The sequence below is a fragment of the Protopterus annectens genome, chromosome 16.part0 (genome assembly GCF_019279795.1).
Source record: "Protopterus annectens isolate FY-2018-M chromosome 16.part0, PAN1.0, whole genome shotgun sequence".
In the NCBI taxonomy this organism is placed as follows: Eukaryota; Metazoa; Chordata; order Ceratodontiformes; family Protopteridae; genus Protopterus; species Protopterus annectens.
In genome coordinates, this window is record NC_056750.1 from 4674069 (window position 1) to 4695083 (window position 21015).

Genomic DNA, 21015 nt, shown 5'->3' on the forward strand with positions numbered 1-21015 from the left:
CTTCTAATTTCTTTCTTACTTGTTTTGTATATCTTGTGTCTGGAAATTCTGGGCTTTTTGCATAATAGTAACAATACATAATTTCTTTCTTAACCTCAATAGTCCACTGTATCATCTTTATGTCTCTTCTTTGGCCTATCAGTTTTTGTGGACTACTACTTCCTTCTACAATGGGGGGGGGGTGGCATCCTCCCCCTTGGTCTGGCCTAGCCCCATTGTAGGATTTTTTCCATATTTTGAGTATTCTACACTGTCATCTTTTCCAGTCCAGACACCAGTGTGCCTACCAGGATTGGGCACTTTTTTTTCCTGGGTCTTGTGCACCCAGCTATCTTTTTTTAATTTTTAACCTACTTCTATCCATGATATATGCTATACAAATACAGTCTATATATCAGCATCTTATTGGCGAGATGGTGTGGAAAAAAAGGTCCACCGCGTGAACATACTCACCAAGGCTTGAGGATGAATTTAGTTTCAGCAATGCTACTCTCCTTTGCATGCTGTCTTATCTGTCCATTTGGACCCCTAAGTCCTACATTTAAGAAGTTATGCTGATGTGCAAGCAGATATAACCATTTCTATATGAAAAGATAGAGAAGTTTAAAAAATAGAACTGGATATGTCTTTGTTTACATCTGACTTGCTGCTTGGGTTCCTACCATGTCAAAAGTACCTAGCGAAAGGAAATGCATGAGTAAAACAGTAAAAGAGCAGATACTCTTAATAGGCTAATAGTGAATAACTTCATGTATTCATTAAAGATTTGTTAGTTGAAAGCGTGTGTCTTGTGACTTTTCTCTCCCATGCATTTCCATTCATTGAGGAAACAAAGTGTAGCTTTGTATTAGTGTAGTACCTCACACTCAGTTCTGTGCAGAAGTGGGCGTGTCCATAATAATTGACATGGGAAATGGAAGTGGAAATGGCCAATGACTTACAGGTATGCAGATTTTCTTGTCACACCATGCATACAGTGCTTGTACCTCTTGCATATTGAAATAGTTGAACAGCACTTGTTTGAAGCACACAATTTGTTATTTTTTTTAGAAACACACTGGTCGTTGGTAGCTAGTTGCTCTGTTGATGAAGAAGGGGGAATTTGAGTCAGTAGCTTGGCAATGAGCGGATTATGAGCATGACAGTTTAATATATTATAGTTTATTAAGACATGTGATTTTCACTGTCAGTTAAGCACAGTTAAATTTTTTCCTCTGAAACATCCCACTTAGTAATTTCAAAGATAGTTCACAGAGGTCCGACTCAACTGATATGCAATATTTTTCAACAAAATATCAAACTGTATTTTGGAAAGGGTGCTTGCACTAGCAATTGCAAAAGACTTATTTTCAAAGCAACTTCGCAAATGGGACACCTTATGATTACAGACTGCATTACATACTACAGGATTTCTTTACAGTATAGCTTATTAAGACATATGATTTTCACTGTTAATTAAACACGGCTAAATTTTTTTCAGCTGAAACATCCCTTTTTGTTAAGTTGCCAGAAGGTCAATATAGACAGACTCTGAGTTCAGTGTTAAAAGATTTTTAATTCAACCATTTGAAACAACAACAGGAAGCATCCTAACTCTTTATATACTACAATCTCACTTTTTTCTCCTTCCGCCCTCCTCTGTTTCCACCTAGTGCACAAGACCAGAACACATCATACCCCCCCCTTACTTAAAAACAGCACTACATTTACAATACAGTAATGAGTCAATTATCCAGTCTAACTGGGACTTAGGGTAGTTTGGATAATCAAATACACATTGAACTGGATAAAAAAACTTATAAACTCTTGTTTTTTCTGCACGCAGGGGAAACACTTTTCAACCATTTGACAATTCTAGTGGTCAATAAAAAGTATTTTTCACACGAGTGGGCTACAAGCTCAAAAAACACGCACAAGCAATATGTACAATGTTTACATATTCAGACTTCATGATTTTTCTTACCTGAAAACCTTGGAAGGCTGTGTTTGGATAACAGACATTTTGGATAATTGACGTTCGGATAATTGACTCTCTACTGTATGTAAATTAAACATCACTAACATTGTAATGAACACAGAATTGCATCAGCATTCATATTTATGCAACACAGTTCTCAAGCCAATGAGGTATCCTTTTCACATGAGCTGGATGAATGCGAGGAGGTTCAGGCATTGGTGTCACTGTAGATTGAAGCAGAAATACCACTGGACCATCCCTGGAGCATCACTTGTCTCAGGTGCATTTGACTTAGATAAATGGAAAAAATGCCATTTTATTCCCATGTGCCAACAAGTAAGAATATGGACCGATTTCCTTCTTAATTTCCACAGGTTGTGAAAATCTTGAATGTACTTTTGGAATATGTATTGGCTTCTAAATAAGCACCTTGTCTACCTTTTGAAAATGAGGGATCCATGTTCCACGTCTAGTATCAGAATACTTTTTCATTTTCTCTTGAAGACAAGAGACCCTTTTACCAACAGTATCAACATTAACCTTGCAGGAAACAGGAAGAGGAAGGACATTGAGGCATGTTCATAATTTCCATCCAAGAAGCAATTCAAAAGGGGAAACTCCTGTAGTAGCATGTGGTGTTGCATGATATACCTGAAGGAATTCTGAAACAACCAGTTTCCAGGGTTCTGCTTGTAAAACAGCAGATTATATGCACCCTTTGAGAACACAATGAAATCTTTCAATGGCACCATTTGCAGCTGGGTGGTTTACTGAAGTATGTATGTGTTGTATATCTCTTTCAGCCAGAAATACTGCAAAATCTGCAGATGTAAATTGACATCCATTATCTGATACAATGCTATGTGGATGTCCAAACTGGTTAAAAACTGAAGTGAGGAAGTCTACAGCATTTTGAGTAGTGACAGAGGCAATGAAGGCAACTTCTGGCCACTTGCTGTGATAATCGAAGAGGGTTAAGGAATACTGATAATTCCAGATAACCATTTCAAATGGACCCAGCAGGAAGCTTTTGCCAAGGTTTGGATGGAAATGGAACAGGTTGTAAAGGTGCCACTAAAGGAGTGACTGTCTTGTCAGAAGACAGGCAGAGTTGACAATTTTTAACTTAAGCTGCAACCATGTCATCTATACCTGGCCACCAGTATGGTTCACGCAGCTATTTGATTATCACCACGTCTTGGTGGCCTTCATGAGCAAGCATCACCAAAGTGTGGTGCAGAGAAACAGGAGAAATTAAATGAGTGCCATGGAAAACAAACATCTTGTGTGCTGAGTGCAGCTTGTAATCGGAAATATGGCTGCATGTTTGTGTCCACTGCATTAAGAGAAGGCCAACGACTGGTAAGCTGGGTTCACAAAATAAACAACTCACTGCAGGAGGCAGAGGCAAATTCACCAGGTGACATGGCAGTTAAAGCAGCATGCAACATCGCCACAAACTCAGGTTCAGGTTCAGAAATGTCTTCAACAGTAGCAGGTAAGGGCAAGCGAAACAGACAATCAGCATTGTAATTCTGTGACCCAGGACAATAAGCAGTGGTATAGTTGAAAGAAAGCAGTCACACTGCCCAATGTGCAATCTACATGCCTGTCTGATCAGACCATATTGAGGCAGTACCATGGTCATTGTATGGTGATCAGTATGGAGAGTAAATTTATGACCCCACAAGTAAGTTCTCCATTTTTCAACAGCCCACACACATCCAAGAGCCTCTTTTTCAACTGTAGAATATTTCCTTTCAGCAGCAGTAAGAGTCCTAGATGCAAAGGCAGCAGTCCGTTCTGTATGGTCGGGGTGAACATGAGCAAGGACGGCTCTAAGTCCATAGTCGGATGCATGAGCAGAAATTACAGTAGGCAAATCAGGCTCAAATAAAGCCAAGGCTGGAATATCAATCAGCCACTGTTTCACTGACATAAAACTGCTCTGAGCTTCCTCAGACCAGGAAAATGGCATATCTTGGCGGGGACAGGCAGGTAGGGGTTCTACAATGGTGACAAAGTGTGGAATAAACTTATTATACCAAGATGCAAGTCCAAAGAAAGAATGTACCTTGGAAACATCGGTGGGAGTGGGGCATGGAAAAGAGCCTCAAAGTGCTCCTGATCAGGCGGAACCCCTTGTGCTGTAACAGTATGGCCCAGAAAACGCAAACTGGTCTGACTGAAATGACATTTCGATTCATTTAGCCCTAATCCTGCATCTTTTATGCGTTTAAGAACTGCTTGAAGTGTCTGATCATGATCAGCCTTCTGTGGCGTCCTCACAAAATTATATTATCTAAGTAGCTCGCAACACTTGGCAACGCCTGCAAAACTGTAGCAAGTATCATTTGAAAAGCAGATGGAGCAGTTGTTAACCCATATGGAAACCGGCAGAACTCGAACAACCCATCATGAGTAATAAAGGCAGTCAAATCATAGCGGTCTTCATGAAGCAAAAGCTAAAAGTATGCACTTTCTAAATCAATGGTAGAGAACGCTGTTGCTCCTTTCAGCAAGGATAGTATTTCATCAGAGGAAGAGAAAAACTGTCCATAATGATAGCTTTATTAGGTTCTCACAAATCAACGCATAGATGAATACCACCAGTCCTCTTTTGAACTTCCACAATGGGTGAGAACCAGGGAGCAGCATCAATTCTTTCAATAATCCCTGCTTGCAGAAGATGACAGAGTTCTGCACTTAAATCCTGCCAAACTCACAGAGGTAACCAACATAATCTTTGTCATACTGGAGTAACAGAATCTAATACTTTAACTTTGTGTATAAGGTCTTTTGCACAACCCAGGGTCAGAGGAGGTAATGGAGCTGTAGAAAGATGCATGACAGGAGCCAAGTTCATGGTAGCACATGGTAAGACAGTACTGTCGTTAAAGCACAAATGTAGACCCTTTATAAAATCCATGCCCAGCAAAGCAGTATCAGACTCCACAATGAAAACTGATGTACAGTATGTAACATCATCTTTGGACACAGTAACTGGTAAGCAGCCAAGCACAGGAAGTGGAGCAAAGGAATAAGTCGCTAACTTAACTGAAGGTGGCAATAAAGGTTCTCCTTGAAAGTGTGCATCCTATATACATTTAGGCAAAATGGATACTGATGATCCAGAATCCACAGTTAGATCCACAAGTGCAGTAGCATTTGAAGTTTTCATTGTGACACTGCAACGGATTCTCTCAGATGGTAAATGGTCACTTAAGTAAAGGATCTGAAGCTCAGGTAAGGCAACTTCCTGCAAAGAGCATGTCTGCAAAGAACAGCAAAATTGTACAAAATGACCAGTCTTCCGACAGTTGTTACGTTTAACAGAAGCAGCAAGACAGTGTTTATAATTGGTGAGATGCTTATCAGATCCACAATGATAACAAGCACGAAAAGAGGTTGCAGAAGGCGCAGAAGCTGTAGGCTGTGAAATGGGTGGAGCTTGGATAAAGGTCTGTGGTGGTGACGACCAGCAGCAGGCACAGGTTGAGTATGTAAAGTCTGTGCCGGGACTTGTCTATCTCCTGAAATAAACTTTGCCTGCTCACCTACAGCTTCAATTTGCATAGCACTCATAATAACTTTAGCCAAAGTCAAGTCAGGTTCTAAAACAAGAGGTTATGTACTCGCCATAATGTTCGATGTATGTAGTCCATCTCTACATTCTTACCCGTGGGTTCGGAGCCGAACCTCGGCTCCGACTCGGCCATACTCTAGCTCAAAGTCTTCAGTTGGCTCGTGGCTAAGAGGTATCCCATCATGCAACAGGTCTATTCCCCAGATCTCGTTTGCTGCAAGCACACACACACACACACACACACACACACACACACACACACACACACACACATACAAACAGATGAAAAACAACCTCACAGAAAGGACTACTGGCACCTAGAGACTATACCTCCAGGTCCTCAAGGAGGGGGTAGGAGGGGGGGGGTTAATAAGAATGTAAGGCGAGATGGACTGCATACATCAAATGTTATGGTAAGTACATAACTTCTTGATGTTATGTAGTCCAATATTGCCTTCATTCTTACCCGTGGGACAGTGTCCCTAGCACCTTCACCTTGGGTGGCTCAGTGAAAAATACTCTTGAGCACTGTGGAACCAAAGGAAGATCTGCCTCTACAGACCAGATCTAATTTGTAGTGACTAACAAAAGTATGCCTCTACAGACCAGATCTAATTTGTAGTGACTAACAAAAGTATGAGGCGAAGCCCATGTTGTTGCAGCACAAATATCATCCATAGACATCCTAGCCTGAAACGCAGTTGAGGTAGCCACGGATTGTGTAGAATAAGCCTTCACTTTAAAGAGTAATTCTTTGCCATTGGAAGCATAAATAAAAGAGATGCAATCGGAGATCTAGCGAGACAAGGTTACCTTAGAAACAGGAACCCCAAGTCTAGTGTCTGAAAATGAGACAAACATTTGATCTGATTTCCTGAAATCTTTTGTCCTATGTAAATAGAAACGCAATTGTCTATGAACATCTAGCTGATGAAACTTAAATTCTGCCTTGTTAGTGAATTCAGGAAAAAACACAGGCAACTCAATGGATTGGATGATACTGACAACAGAAGCAACCTTTGAAACAAAGGAAGGATTGGTTCTTAAGGAGACCCTATATTTGTGAAACACCAAATAAGGTGGCTTAATCGATAACGCTTGGAGCTCGGAGACCCGCCTAGCTGAAGTTATGGCTACCAAGAATACTGTCTTCCATGACAAGAATTTAATGTCACACGTAGCTGCGGGCTCAAAGGGAGTCGAGGTGAGCTTTTGTAATACAAAACTGAGGTCCCATGGCATTACTGGATCAAAGACTGGAGGTCGGAGTAACAATGTCCCTTTCAAAAAGGCCCTACAAAGCCTATGAGCCATAAGGTTGTTCTCATTAACAATGTAAAAGGTAGAAATCACTGCCAGTTGCACTTTAATGGTTGCTGCAGCTGACCTCTGACTGAACAGTTGAGAAAGAAATTCTAATATTGCAGAAACAGGAGCTGTACAAGGATCAATCTGTCTTTCATGGGCCCAAATGGAAAATCTCTTCCACTTACTGGAGTAAATCTTCCTGGTAGAAGGCTTGTGGGAAGATGACAGAATGTGGACCACTTCCGGGGAAAAATCATGAAGCCTGACTAAGGATGAACTGGAGCAGCCAAGCTGTCAACTTGAGGGTCTGGATGGAGGGATGGAACTGTCCTGACATATGAGTCAGCAGATCTGGATCTGGGTCCAGAATCCAGGGATCATCCATTAGATAGGGTTGAAGGAAGGGAAACCAAATCTGGCGAGGCCAGTGTGGGGCAATCAGGATAATTTTGATTCTCAAAGACTGTGCTTTCTGAACGACCTTTGATATCAGAGGTAACGGTGGATAGGCGTAGAGAAGACCAAGGGGCCAATCATGAACCAGAGTGTCCCTGGGTGTCTCTCCCTCCAGGGGGATAAGGGTGAAGTAGCTGCTGCATTTGGCATTGAGGGGGCTGGCAAATAGATCGTAGCAAGGCTGACCCCATCTGCGGAATATCTTCTCTGCAACATATTTGTTCAGAGACCATTCGTGAGGCATTAGGATAGCTCTTCTCAGCCTGTCGGCAATCACATTGGACTTCCCCGGTATATGCGTTGCAACCATAAAGCGTTGGGAAGACACCGTCCACTGCCAAACGAGAAGTACCTCTTTGCAAAGGGGGTATGATTTGGCTCCTCCCTGTTTGTTCAGATACCATACCACTGACATGTTGTCTGAGTGGATTGCAATTTTCCTTAGAGGGAGAAAGCTCTAAAGTGCTTGCAGCGCTAATAGCACTGCTCTCATCTCCAAGACATTGATATGCAAATTGATCTCGTGATTTTGCCACATGCCTTGGACTATCCTGCCGAGATAATGCCCCTCCACCCGATCTGGGAGGCATCCGTGGTCACCGTGGCAACTGGAGAAGACGGGACAAAAGGCTTGCCCACGTTGAGATTGCTGGCCCGAAGCCACCAGTGTAGATCCTGCTTGCACATGTCCGTAATCAGAATAGAATGGGAGAGTGGAAGATATTGTGGTGACCATTAGGTGAAAAGCAGCCACTGAAGAACCCTCATGTGTAGTCTGGCAAGGGAAACTAGCATGATAGTGGCAGCCATGGTCCCTAATAACTTGAGGACCACTTTTGCCTTGACCTTCCTCAATGGTAGTAAGGTGTAGATCTGCTGTTGTAGAGCCTGAATTCTCTCTTCTGGTAAGAAGGCCCTCATTAATGCCATATCTAGTTCGGCGCCAATAAAAGTGACATGCTGCAAGGGCAACAAGGCAGATTTTTCCCAATTTAGAGTAATTCCTAACCTTTGGCACAGTGTAATGGTGGCGTCCCTGGTCTGTAACAGTAGATGCCTGGTGGTGGCAGAAAGGAGCCAGTCGTCCAGGTACGGAAACACTTGGAATCTCTGACGTCTCAAGTGAGCCGTTACCACTGCCATGCATTTGGTGAATACTCTGGGGGCTGTGGTGAGACCAAAGGGCAGAGCGCAAAACTGAAAATGACTGGATCCCAGCCAGAAGTGTACATGACTTCTTGATGCCCTGTCCATCTTGATATGGCAGTAAACATCTTTGACCATTAGGTGATGGAGCACATCCACACATCTTTCCCTAACAGAGGGAGTATTGACTGTAAGGTGATCATGCGGAACTTGGACTTTTGTACATGAAGGTTCAATCGGCTGAGATCCACGATGGGTCTCAAGGTCCCCGGTTCTTTTCGGCCCAAAAAGAATCTGGAATAAGTCCCTAATCTTACTTGGTCTGTTTTCGCAGGCTGGATGGCTCTCTTTGAAAGCAACTTTTTTATTTCTAAAGTTGCAGAATCCCTCTGACTGGGTGGAACGTCTGGGATTCTCTTGGTTGGCGGGGGAGGATAAGAGAAGGGAATATGATAACCTCTGGAAATTATCTTTAATATCCACTCGTCTTGGGTGATGTCTTGCCAGGCTTCTGGGAATAAAGAAATGTGACCCCCAACCAGCTCCAGAGATGCACAGTTGGGCCTCCCTTCAGGAGCACTGGTAGGGAGAACCGCAAAAGGAATCACAGTCCCCCTGGTTACGCGGGCCTCCTCTGCCTCTAGGGCGGCGTCTACCTGAATTTCCACCCCTCTCCCCTGCCTTTGGAGGGGGAATCACTTTGTGCATCCTAAAAAAACCTCTGTGACATCCTGAACCACATTTTCCCACCCTTCTGGCCCTTGGGGTAAGGTCTAGAAGGCATGGAAAAATGGACTCCCATGGCAGACAAGGTTTATCCTTCCTGTTCGCACCTAGTGAGAGTGTCCTTCACCTTGGTTCCGAACAACGATGAACCGTCAAATGGGGCATTGGTGAATGTAGACTTGAAGGCCTCCACAAAATTACACAGGCACATCCAGGAGTTTCTCCTAAGAGGGACTCCGTAACCTGCTGCCCTACTCACTCCGTCGGCTGCATATGAGATCAGCCTCATGGAGGAGTTGGTAAGGGAATTTAGGGTAGACATCTCTGCATTGACCTTCTGTGCTACGGCATCAGAAACGTTACCCTGTAGAGAATCTCCTAGCTCTTTCAGGAGATCTCTCTGGAGCCTTGTAAAATGCGTCAAGTAGTTCAGCGACTGCAGTGTAAAGGCCGCTGAAGTAAACACAAGCTTCCCATACCTGTCCATGGCCTGGGACTCCTTATTAGGCAGATGGACGGTAGACGAAGTTTCAGCAAGTTCCTTCTTGGTGGCTGCGGCCACCACCATGGCATCTACTGGAATGCCTTTTGTTAGATATTCCTTGTCTGTGGGGGCGGACAAAAACTTATTGGGTCTCCTAGGGACCGGTTCCATAGTGTCAGGAGTTTCCCACACCTTTTGACGGACATGATCTAGTAGCTCATCGAAAGGGGGAGAAACCCAAGAGGTGGAGGGTTGAGACCCGAAAGCCTTCAGGAACACCGACTCCTCATCAGAAGGGGATTTGGAAGGCCAGCCGCCTCTCTGCTTCAAGATCTCAAGGATATATGAAAAAGAGATCTTCAGAAGACGACGTGGGGGACCCCTCTGACTCCTCGAGGTCAGTGTCTGACAGGAGAGACTCATCCAGGGAGTTGAGGTGTTTCCTCTCTTTCTGGCAGGCTTCTCAGGCAAAACTCTGGGGAGACGTCAGAAAGTTGGGGACTACTCATGGAGGTATCCTGAGGCTTTGGGTCTCCGCTGTCCAGGGATAGAGGGCGATCCGAAACTGACACTGGTGCCGGAGGGGGCAGAGTATCAGTGCCGTAGGATGCAGCTGACAACCAGGCCAGCATGCTCCTCATAACCTCGAAGGCTGATCCCCCCAGCTCCGAAGGCCGACTAACTGTAGAGGATACAGTAGTAGCCCTCAGCGCCGTGGAGATGAGGTCCGAAGCAGATGTCGGGTTCAAGCTCACACGAGCCGAAGCACCGAGAGGAAGGCTAGGAACCGATGAAAATCGATCTGAGCCCTCCCCTCAGGTCCGACCGGAGAACTGTGGACCCTCGACCCCATGGGCGTAGCAGACGGGGTCGTGGCGGAAATCGGAACCGAGAGGCCAGAAGAAGCTACTAGAACCAACCTAACGGCACCCGACAGAACTGACAACTCTGGCTCTGAAGTGATATGGGTAGGTTATGGCCCTATTGTATTGTATCTTTGCTATTGAGGACATTTTCTAATTTTTCTTTCTACACTATAGCCCCATTTGTTTCATTGTTTAACACCACTGTTTTACAAACCTGCTAGGTACAGACTACCCAGATTACAGTGAGGACAGGGATGTAGATATAGATCGCACCCCAAAGAAGAGAAGATACACAATTTTTCAGCCAAGTTGGGCAAGTGCCTTTGACTGGCTTTCTATGAGTAGGCGCGGAATGAAATTTGCTTTCTGCAAAACTTGTAACGTGGATTTCACAATCCATCACGGGGGCTGACATGATCTGCAAAGACATGCCAACAGTGAGAAACACAGGCAGAATTGCAAGCATGCAGCTGGAAGATCAATGGTGGATTTCTTTGGACCTTAGAGTTTAACAAGTACAAAGGTGGTTGAGGCAGAGGTTGGTTTTGTGTCTCTCCTTGCTAAACACAACTTATCATTTGCAGCAGGAGAACACATCCTGAAATTTATGAAGAAGTGTGGAGAGGATCAAGATATTCTCCATAAAATTACATGTGGAGTGACGAAGTTATCATGCATTGCACGGGATGTTCTGGGGTCTCATTACCAGAGTGATGATGCAACAGCCTGCCAGAAATCACTATTCTGTGTGTATATGGACCAAAGCACAGACATGGGAGATGACAAACTAGTAGTCATCCTTGTTGGTTACCTTGATGAAAAGCAAGCAAAAATGTGATAAGGTTCCTTCATATGCTAGAATGTGTGTCAGGAACTGGACAAGCAATGTTTGATTCTTTAATGTCCACTCTGACAAAATTTAACATTCCAGTTTCCAACATTGTGGGCTTTTCGTCAGACAATGCTACCTCACTGACTGGAAAACACAATTCTGTGCTGTCTCGATTAAAGGAGGTGAAGCCCACAATTATAAACATGGGGTGTCTCTGCCACTTGGCAGATCTCTGCAGTAAGGCTGCTGTAAAAGCACTACATTCACCAGTTGAAGAACTTATATCAGATGTGTACTGCCATTTCAGTTCTAGTGCACAAAGACAACAAAAACTGCAGGAATTTGCTTTGTTCACAGATACTGACCCCCTCAAGATCATTAGACATGCACCTACTAGATGGCTCATTCTTGGTAAGGTTATTAACAGAACCCTGGACATGTGGCCAGCTCTAAATTCATATTTTCTGTCTGCAGAGCCAAGATCTGCTAAGATTGACTTAATTTCTAAAAACCTGCAGAGTCATGAAGTGCACATGATTTTTATGTTCCTTAAGTATGCACTGGAACCCTTATTGGAGTTCAACATACAGCTTCAGAGCAGAGAAAGTCAGCTACTGACACTGCATGCCACTGTGCATAAACTTCTGCAGCAGTACGCTGGCAGAGTCCTCAGACCTACAGCTGCTGTCAGACTAATCAAACACAGTGATGTGTCAGTGTTGACTGACAGTAGCTGTGTTCTACCAAATGGTGAACTGTGGATTGGCTATGAAGTCAAACAGTACATAAACAGCCATGAGGAGGATATTGCCGGCACAGTCATTGAATTTAACTTTTACAAAAAAGTTACAGCTTTTTATGCTGCAGTGCTGCAGAAAATGCTGAAAAAGTTTCCCATGCAGGATCACTTACTGAAAGATGCTGCATTATTTATTAATCCAGCCAAACAATTGGACATTTCTTCAGGCCTTGTCAGAGATATTGGCTTCCGTCTGGGTGTACGTGAAAATGATGTTGAGGCTGGGCAACTAATTGATGAGTTCACCCAATATCAGATCAAGGACACGGGCAATCTGACAGGCCCAGTAGATGGGCCCCACTCATGTGTGTCACAGTACTGGGCACACCTTCTGAGGGACCTTTGCACTGAAGGGAAACTGACACTCTTTAAGCAGCTGATGATGAGCCTACTTTGCTTGCCACACTCTAATGCGCAAGCGGAAAGAGCATTTAGTATGGTGCGGAAAGTGAAAACTGAACTGCGTCAGTCTCTGAGTGTAAAAACACTGAACTCTTTTTGTTGGCAGTCAAAATGAATGAAAAACTAGATGTCTGTGATATTAAGCTGCCAAAACACGTTTTAGAGGCTGCCAAGAAAGCCACAGCAGCATACAACAAGTCTACATCTGACATATGATAGGATGCTGTTTAACTTGGTCTAAACTTTGTATGAAATGCAATATGTCTTTAGAAAATGTAAATGTGATTTTTATTTTTGTAAAATGTTGTTTCATTTACTTTTGGTGTGGTTATGGTATTGCAGATTATCAAATAAAGGTTTTTGGATCTGAGAAGTGTGTGTTATTGAATTTTACAGTTCTACCATGCTCCATGGTGAAGACACGCCAAGAGTCTTGAAAATAGGGTGTTCCCCATTTTGACCATTTGTCACACATTGTTAGGGTCTGTGTTCCACACTGGCCTGTTAAGAGGTTGAGACATATGGCCCAAAGTACTTCTGGCACTGACATTAAGCCATTATGAACCCCCTACCCCAGAGATGCACACCAGCCACAAGCTCAAAGAAAGTGGTGATATTTTCCAGTCTGTTTTAAAAGCTTAAAAACTGATTCATTTATGTTTTAATGCAGAAGTCCACTGCCACCTCTAGGACCTTGCCAGGGCAGCCATTCAAAGGACATCTAGGGAATAAGATGGACAGCTGCATGTGATAACGCTTACTTCCTATTGGATAAGCTGAGCAGTTCCACAGACTCAGAATATAGCCAAAATGGAAGCCAAACCTTCAGACACACAGAAATTCTTGGAAGGAAAATTAAGACAGAAGCCATGTTTTCTATCAGCTAAATGTAGACACTATCAGATGAAGTACAAAATGTAACAGAAATGCTGAACAAGCCTTTGACTGTGCACAGAATTTAAATTCTGCAAACATGCAGTAGCTGTGCTCTGTGGTATTATGTAATCTAGCCATTAATGGCTGTAGACACAAGTCTCTATTCAAGAGAGCTACAACTACAGGTCTGAAAACTATCCATGCAATGTTCCAGATTCACGTAATTATAAGGAAATAATGAAATGACACTATTTTCATATGATCTTGGGCAAAACACATTTGCTTTGATATTTCTTCACTAACAAGAAACACAGAATTGAAACTTGATGACAGATAAGAAAGTACAGTTGTGTACACTTACCATAAATGTAGATGTTCTTCATGTTTCACTATTGCAGTCATCACAATTGGGTTATCCTGCTGGCAGGCTACCCTCAGTCGGCCTGAATTCCAAAGTCTAGGTCTGGCGTCGGTTGCTGTCGCCTCTTCCTTGACGTCAGTGCGCCAGGGGTATAAAAGAAGCAGCTGACGCCATTTTCTTCAGTTTTTCTTGCCCCAGATGTCAGGTGCCCCCAAAAGGGTAGTCTAAAAATATGTCAATAAAACATGCATGTACCAAAGTATATATTTTGCCTTCATCTACAAGCAAATACACCACATAGGTTGTATAGAATAGAGAAGTACAGATAAGTTCCAGCAAAGAAATGGGGGATGGCGGGTGGGTATAACCTGGACTGCAACAGTGAATACACTCGAACATCTACATTTATGGTAAGTGTACACAACTGTACTATGTTCTTCATGTTTCACTGTTGCAGTCATTACAATTGGGTTGAATCCCAAAGTTAAAGTTGGGAGGCTGGAGCTAAATAGCATTAAGAGAGGCTATTAGGCCCTGCAGAACTGCAGTGGCAAAGCCTGCCCTAGATTTAGAGTAGAGTGGTAAGTGATAGTGCTTTGTGAAAGTGTGCACTGAACTCCAAGTAGCAGCCTCTAAAATGTCTTTGGTTGGTACTCCCCTGAGGAAGGCTGCTGAAGTGGCTGCTGCTCTGGTTGAATGTGGCCTAATGCCCTTAGGTACTGGCTTGCCATGTTGTGAATAGCAGAAACGAATGCAGTGGCCTATCCACTTTGAAATAGTCTGCTTTGAGATAGCCTTTGTGATCCTGCAGCACATGCCACTAGTAATTGCTCTTTCTGAAAGCTTTGGTTTTGTTCAAATAGAAGCGTAGCTGTCTGTGTATGTCCAAAGAATGCAGAATTCTCTCCCCCTTATTCTGTGGGTTTGGATAAAATGTAGGCAGAGGAATAGTTTGGTTAAGGGCCACACTGGACACTACCTTAGGCATAAATGTCGGGTTTGTCCTCAGAGAAACCCTGTCTAGATAAAAAAATGATAAAAGGTTCCACAGCCATGAGTACCTGTAGCTCTGAGACCCGTCTTGCAGAAGTTATTGCCAGGAGCAGAGCTGTTTTCCAAGATAAAAGCTTTGTATCAGCTGTAGCGGCTGGCTCAAAAGGAGGCAGGGTGAGTTTTTCCAAGACATAATTGAGGTCCCATGCAGGTATTGGTGATCTCCTTGGAGGCCTTAAATTTTTGGCCTCTCTGAGGTACTGCCTTAATAAAGGATGAGGAAAGACTGGTAGCTCTGTATTGTAATGAGCCGAAATGGCAGAGGCATGAATTTTTATAGATGAAGAGGATAGGCCTTTGTCCAGCATCTCAGTCAAGTATTGCAAAATCTGAGGAATATGTGGTACAGCTGTGTCAATTCCTTATGCCTGGTTCCAAGCACAGAATCTCTTCCATTTTCCAGCATAGGATTTTCTAGTACTAAGCCTCCTGGCCTCCAAAATGACATCCATCACCGCTTTAGTGAGAGGTGTGATTTGTATGACTACGTTATCCGCCATGCTGCCAGATTTAAGGTCTTGAGTTGGCTGTGCAGGATCTGATTGTTCTGCTGGGACAGCAGATGAGGCACTTGAGGTAAGGTCCAGGCTGGGCATTGAGACAAGTTCCTTAGGACTGGATACCAGTACTGGCATGGCCAGTCTGGGGCAATCAGTATCATTTTTGGCTTCTCCTGTCTGACCTTTAGGAGTACCTTGGGGAGGAGAGGCAGAGGAGGAAAGGCATATAGTTTTTCCAGCTGAAAGATAGGGCATCCATTTTCCATGCTTGTCTGTGATAAGTCCTTGTGCAGAATCTCTTCAGTTGGCGGTTGTGAGGTGAGGCAAATAGATCTATATCCGGGCATCCCCATTTCCTTGTTACCATGCTGAAGACTTGTGGATCCAATTTCCACTCGTGGGGATCCATGAGGTTTCTGCTTAGTTCGTCTGTCAGAGTATTTATCTTTCCTGGCAGGAATTGTGCCTGCAGATGTACTTGGTAAGTCAATGCTGTGTCCCACAAAGTCATGGCTAGTCTGCAAAGGGGGTAAGAATGAGTGCCTCCCTGCTTGTTTATATACCACATGACCGTGGTATTGTCTTGTCTTTATCAGTAGTTGTCCCGGATGAAGTAGGTCCTTGAAGGCTGTCAGGGCATTTTGAACAGCTAGCATCTCTTTTTGATTGATATGTAGATGCATTTGGTTTGTGGACCATGTGCCTTGAATACATCTTCCTGCCATGTGGGCTCCCCAGGCATAATCCGATGCATCTGTTGTTAAAGTCTGTGAGGCTGGGGGAAGAGTGAATGGCTGTCCCTTGTTCTGGTGAAAGGCCTTCACCCACCATCGAAACTCCTGTTGCAAGCAGGGAATGAGAGTAACTATTGTTTCCAGGCTGTGGCAATGTTGAGTCCAAACACTTTTTAGGTACCACTGAAGTTTCCTCATATGCAGTCTTGCATATGGAATTAGTAGAATGCAGGATGCCATGAAGCCCAAAGCCTGCAGATTTTTTCTTGCAGATAACTTGGCCTTTGTTGCCAACAGTTTGAAATAGGTAGTCAGTTGCCTTTGTTTGTCTGGCGTGAGATAAGCCATCTGGGCAGTTGTATTTAAGTTTGCACCCAGGAATATTATCTCTTGAGAGGGTACTAGTTTTGATTTCTGTTCGTTGACTGGGTACCCTAGGCATGGTAGTAATCTCTTTACAAATGCCAGATGCTGTAGTAGAATGTCCTTGTTCTCTGCTTGAATGAGGCAGTCGTCCAAGTAAGGATATATTTGTATTCCTCTTTGTCTGCAGTATGCAATTACTGGTGCAGGCACTTTGTGAAGACCCTGGGCGCAGTAGATAAGCCAAAGGGCAGTACAGAGAATTGGTAGTGCATTGAGCCAGCTTTGAATATCTGAGGTATCTTCTGCATGTTTGTCTGATTGGGACATGCAGGTATGCCTCTTTTAGATCTAAAGTCACAAGCCAAGCCTTCTTGCCCAACATGGGCAGAAGCTGCTGTAGAGTCAACATTTTGAATTTTGGAATATCCAGATACGTGTTTAGAATAGATCGGTCCAGTATTTGTCTGCAGGCTTTGTCCTTTCTGGGTACCAAGAACAGTCTTGAATAGAATCCTTGTCCCTGCTCTTGCTCTGTTAATGGTTGAATGGCCCTCATGCCCATGAGGGGTGAGACTTGCTTTTGTGCCTCTGCCCATTGATGTTTTGGCAGGTCTGGCCAACCGTATGGAAGTGAAACTTGTAGCCTTGTGACACTATGTTTAAGACCCATGTGTCCAGGGTTATTATGTGCCAATTTTGAGAAAAAAAGTGCTAGTTTTCCCCCTAAAGGTGCTGCCAAAAGATAAGTGCTTGGCGCAGGCAGGGGGAAGTCACTGGGACTGTTTCCTGTATGGCTGTGATTTGTCTTCTCCAGTTTTGGAGGTAGAAGCACCCCATTGTTTAGACCTGTACAAACCTTGGGGCTGGGATCTGCCTCTAGGGCGTCTGTATCTGCCCCTTTGTGGCCTGTCTGACACTGGAAAGGACCAATTCTTTGAAGGCCAGTGTCTGCTAAATCTTGGTGGCTGTACCTGTAAGAAATCCTTGACTGTTTGCATAGATTTAGCTTTGTCCTCCATTTTCTTTAACACCAAACAAAGCATTATGCTGTAATGAAGCATCTAATAATTTTGCTTTAACATGATCAGGTGGATTTTGTTCCTTTAACCAAGCATGCCTCCTAATGACAGAACCCGTAACTGCGGCCCTGCAGGAGGCCTCCAGAGAATCAAAACCACATTGCAAAGTATGCTTTCCAACTTGTTCAGCTGCATGCAATAAATCCTGCATTTCTTTGTTTTCTGCACATTCAGAATTCATCAACATTTTCTTTTGAGCAGTGACATAATATATTGCTGAAATTTGAGCATATGAAACTGACAATTTAAAGCCCTTATAGCCAAGGTAGCAGAAGTGTAAATCTTTTCTCCCCATCCGTCCAGTGTCCTAGAATCCCTGTCAGAGGGAGTAAGGTTTTTTGCAATGGAAGCCTTGACCCCTTTGGGACCCTGAGAGATAGTTTCTGGGTCAGCAGCAGGATTTTTGAAAAGGAATTTATGAGAGTCCGGAACCCTGTAGTACCTGTCTGGCTTAACAGGAGCTGGAGGTAAGGAGTCAGGGGTCCGACTGGACTCTGAAAATACATCATCTACAATGTCTAACACATGTGGAATAGCTAGGGGCCTGTGTTGTGGTAGTAAAAGGAAGTCTCTGAGCCTTTTCTTAGATTCTGAATAATCTTGGCTCTCCCAGTGGAAATGCTCCCTCATGGTATGTAAAGTTTCCCAAAAAGAATAATCCTTAGGAGGAGAGGCTGAATGGATAGATTCTTCAGCATCAGAATCCTCATAGGGAGGAAGAGAGTATTCCTGATCAGAAGAGGAATCAGAAGAAATGGAAACCTGATCTGAAGATTCATATTCTGTCTCTTGCCTAGGCCTCTTATCAGGAGGGGGATGGAAGCCCCGGATCAAAGTAATTAGGTCTTCGGACACTTTGAGCATCTGTTTTTTTAGGCATGGAGGCCTGTCCATGAGGCTGTTGTACTTGTTTATTTGTCTTTAAAGGTGCTTTAGTCTTTGCCTTTGAAGCTGTAGTCCTTTTAACATATAATTGAGTAGGTCTGAAAACACCCTCAGAAGCCGATGCCTGCTCAGCGGCTCCAGACCCATCTGAGGAAATAGTTTCCGAGGTTCAATACCTTGAGCTTCCAGCGGCCTGGTCGACTCCACGTGGGTGTCGGTAGCGGCCTGCGAGTCTAAAGTAGCGGACGTCAGGGGCTGCGAAGGCACCTCACTGAGAACTGGCGAGCCGGCGACTGGCTTAGAAGAAGCCTCATCGGTTTGGAACCTCGGATGCCTGTCCTTTTCTTTGCGTTTCTTGTGAATTCCAGTAGTCGGATGGCTATCCAACGACACTGTATAGTTAAATCTTTTGCCAAAATAGTGAAATGCAAAATCATACCGACGCTTAATAGTGTGTTGGTTAAATCTAGCACAAAACCGACAACTAGCAACGTCGTGGTCAGGGCCTAGGCAAGGAATACAGTAAGAATGAAAGTCCTTATGAGGTATTTGCTTCCCACAAGAAATACAATTAACTTTTTCTGACATCGGTCTGGAGCAAGAAAAAAGTTTCCCCAACGGGGTACTTAGCTTTTAGTGAAGACTTCGGATCTGAAATTCAAACACAAAAATCTCAGGAGTCGGCCGACCGGCACTTGCAAACTACTTTTGCTTCGGGCACTGCGTGGCAAGAAAGACTGAAGAAACTGGCGTCGGCTGCTTCTTTTATACCCCTGGTGCACTGACGTCAGGGAAGAGGTGACAGCAACCGACGCCGGACCTAGACTTTGGAATTCAGGCCGACTGAGGGTAGCCTGCCAGCAGGATAACCCAACCGTAATGACTGCAACAGTGAAACACGAAGAACATCAACTTCTTGACCACAGATGCTAGACTGCATGCAGTAAAATCACAAACAAGTTTGTTGTATCCTGTCCACTCCTGTCATGTCTGTCATGTGTGAAAAAATGAGGGGGTGTTACTGAGATGTCTAAATGATATAAGACCCGACATCTATTTCACAGAGTGTTACATCTCACAGAACATTTTACTACATTAGCAACAGTGTCTTGATTTTGAATTTTGTCAGTTTGTAACTCTAATCTCTTCAATTGAAGCATATACGTATCATCAAATCTCAACTGTCCAGAATGTCAAGATTTTTGCGATCTATTTTAGTTCTGTTCCCCAGAATATGTGTGGTTTACTAGAAAATTATTGAGGATTGAAGCCCTTAAATAATGGCAGACATTTCAGTTTCAGACTTCATACTCTTCAGAAAATGCATGCGAATATAAAACCTGCTACTCTAGCAATTTTCTAAGGTTATAAGAGCAATATTTAAAAACTGCTTTTTGCTTTCTAGATTTCTTGTGTATAGAGGTTGAGAGATATGATATTATTCATCTCACTTTGCTAGAAAGAATGAGAGTTGCTACTGATTTCTGAAATTAATGACATGAACATTCTGACTGACATTTCTAACTGTCCAATTAGTTACTCACCTTCTACTAGGTCATATCACTGTGAAAGACTCAGTAATAATTGTTAACTGCTGCAACCCAGTAATGTGGCAACTTGCAACACATACAACCATAACATATCCATTACTTTGCATATAGTCTCTACTTCAAATCTGTTGGCGAAAATCCTGCAGCTGCGGGTTGTTGCATTTTTTTTATATACTACATTGTAGGGCCACATAGGGCACATTGGCACAGCTGTTTATAAGGGATGAATGTGCACCGCCCTCCCCACCATAAGAATCCAACATCCTTGCATTAAAGGCATTCAGGGGCAGTCTTTAACTGAGCACTCTACAACTCAGTATAAACAATATTACTTTAATATGGTGCATCAACAAACCGGGGAACCCATAATAACCCTTTGTAGGAAAGCACTGACAATTTAGAAATAGGCAGTGACTTACAAAATGATGCTGCAAGCAGTATAAACAAGCATGCATGTCCTGAGGAACCTGAGTACACTGTATATACTCACTGAACAAATTGTCTGTGTTTCATATACAAACAGAAGCTGAATAGATCATGTGGTGTCTAGTTCAGATTAAATTTGTTAGAGCCTCCCAGTAATGGGCATCTTTGCCATAAAAGAGAGTTGTCAAGTTCCCAGGTACTTCCACATTTTATAAATCCCCTAGACTAAAAAAAAAAATGGATCTTTCTCTTTCTACTAGATCAACAGCTTTTATTATAATATTGAAAAATCTTTAAAATCTGCATCCATTGCAAGTCCACCAATTATTGGAGGGCCCCCATTCTATCTCTCAGTAGCTATCTTGGGATTAGTGCTTCTGTTTTCCCCTGGTGAAAGAAGGAGCACAGAAGAGACATTATTTCCTGGAGACTGCTGCTCACCAGAAAGCCTAATAACTGCTTTATAGATGACAGCTTGGAATCTGTGCTTATATTCTACTCCTGGTGAGAGATGGAGCAGAGTGCATTGATTCCTGACCATTTCTGGTTGGGCAGCGAGTGTCTGTGCTTGACGTTCCTGATTGGTCTGGTTGCTATTCAAAGCACCTACCAGGAAAGACTAC